This window comes from Electrophorus electricus, chromosome 14, assembly GCF_041902795.1.
Source record: "Electrophorus electricus isolate QZ-2024a chromosome 14, ASM4190279v1, whole genome shotgun sequence".
Taxonomy (NCBI): Eukaryota; Metazoa; Chordata; class Actinopteri; order Gymnotiformes; family Gymnotidae; genus Electrophorus; species Electrophorus electricus.
In genome coordinates, this window is record NC_137510.1 from 15,055,001 (window position 1) to 15,057,500 (window position 2,500).

The 2,500-nt window shown below is 46.5% G+C and overlaps 1 protein-coding gene across 2 annotated transcripts in view; it reads right to left on the minus strand.

Moving 5' to 3' along the window:
• The window catches only part of rbms3 (RNA binding motif, single stranded interacting protein), a 93,533-nt gene that overhangs the window by 29,433 nt on the left and 61,600 nt on the right, over window positions 1–2,500 (minus strand). The window lies entirely within an intron of this gene.

Genomic DNA, 2,500 nt, shown 5'->3' on the forward strand with positions numbered 1-2,500 from the left:
ACTGGACGGTAAGAAGACTAGAGAGGGAGGAGTGCACCATGAGATATAACTTGGACGGGGACGGAAGCCAGCAAGAATGAGGCAAATGTAGAGTTTGAGGGCAGGCTGAGCCCAGTGGGGTGGGGGGGAACGAGAACGGCATGTGGCGCGGACATCGGCAAAGGTTTGAACGCGGCCCAGCCCTGCAGGAACAATCGCTCCTTTGGTACATGAGCAGTATTAAAAGAGAAGGCGCCGGTCTTTTTGTGTCATGTAAAAATGACCCAGCGCTTCTCACCGGCCACCTGCTCCTCCAGCTCCACCCCATAACTCCCCTGCAGTCATACACCGCACCTCTCTGCTAGCCATGTTTCATCCGGTGCCTTACAAAAAAAGGAATCTAATATATTTGTCACTCTGCTCCAGTCTGACGCTGGGAAAAGACTGAAACTTTCAGAGGCTTGTGCCATTTATGCAGAGGGGAAACACGTTTTGAATGTCAATAGAAGGAGGGGCAAAGAATTCCTAAGGAACTGACACTGCCAGAAGAATGAATGATTTATGACTTTGAAATGAAAACACCGCCTCTTCCCCAAAGCCCCCAGAACAAGGTTTGAAGGGAAAAAAAATGTTGGACGTATGCCTGGGTCTGAAAAACCCTTCTGATCAGAGAGTCTTATGTAGCTCCCAAATGTTTCAGCATGGTTATCCTGTGGTTTATAGTGATCTTATGTTCTTATTCTGAGACTGTAAGTGAACAAATGTAGTAAGTTAAGGAAGGTCATAGCCTGGAGACGGGCCAAGCTGCTCTCGGACCGTTGGCTATTATGGGCTTCAGGCTGGAGTAGACTAATGTGCTTCAATCTCAGAATGAAAGAGAATGTGATTGTTCTTAACTGAGATGCTGCTTTTGGCAAGAATAACCTTAGTTTACTCTGAACAGAAATCAAACGCTGTCACGCTTGTCTGTCCCTGCATGCAATGCTGGGAGTGCAGATCTGAAATTTGTTTTGTGACATATCATATATGTTTGTGTGTGTTTCTGTCTGTTTGTGTACACCAATGCAGTTATATAGCAAGCCATGAGTGCAGACAGGCGCACGCAAACACATACACGTTCACTCATTTACACACAAACGTGCACGCTCACACACACCCATACACCCGCACATGCACATGCACAGGTACACACACAATGTGCATGCACACACGTTCACCTACACAAGCACGCGTCCACACACAAAATTACTGGAAGTGGATATTGAAGATTCTGATATGAATATGAAACAAAATCCAACATGCTCATATTGTCATAAGGTCAACATTTATAAATATCAGAGTAATAATACACAGCTGTTGAAGAGGATAACATTTTCATAGATGTTACCCTTTAAAATTTATACAGCAAACATAGCGAAAGCATGTTTGGCAAACAGCAGAAAAGAATCCTGAGCTCACCACCGTCACACCCTGACAGCAGTTTGTAGGCCAAGGGTGTGGTCTAGTCAAATACTTCGGCCTACTCTGTCCTTGTATCTGCCACCAGTCCTCTGTGTTTAAGGAGATTTAGGTGAGCGTTGGTGAATGTCATAAAGGCCATCACATTAACTAGCCCTCTGTCTACCAAGGCCAGCCTGTCCCATCTCATTTTAAACTTTATTAAGCACTCGCTCTCTACTCTATTGCTTTCTCTGGTCAACAGGCTTCTTTACACTGACATGACATGTCCTTTGAGCATATTTAATACTACAGAGAACAGCATTTGCTGTCCAAATAAACTATAAATAGTTTATGATTGACTAATGACCATGTTATAAATACTTAATAACATCTAAATCCCTTGCCCCATGGGAATCTCATTACAAAATCTGCAGCCGAGGTAAAATCAAGGTCGGATCCTCTCGTGCAAAAGGTGCACACTTGCCAGTGTATCCAAGATCTGTCCACTCACTCCATATCGCCCAGCATGCAGGTCTGTTGAGGAGCCCTTCTGAGAGCGCACAGCAGTGTCGGGGGGGCTCCGCACCTCGGAACGGCTAGCTCCTCGGGGGCGGAGTCAGGCTGGCCACACCCACCTCGCTCCCACACTGCTCCATTCATCCCGCCCGGGCTACATGCGGCACTAACAACCCACACAAGGGGCCCACGCTGAGCCTATTATCCGAAAGAGAGCGTGTGCTCCAGCTGGAGCGCTGCCGGAGAAGGGCCAACGGGGAAGATTTGGAAAGGGAGCTGGAGAGCCGCACAAACATTACAGACACGATGGAGAGGGCAAAAAAATATATAGAAAAATGTGAGAGGGAGCAGATTCAACCTCTTAACTCCCATTACAGGAGAGTGTCAGTCTTTCCTGCGCTGACTGGGTGGTGTGTGGAGGCGCCTCGTGAAATGAGGCAGGCCTTTGTGCCGTTCATTTATTCATTCCTGATTTTTGAGGTTTAAAAGCATAATAACCACGATCCCTTTCACAAGTATGCATATTTGGGTAATTAATGAGGACTAATGGCACAGAGTCTGTAAG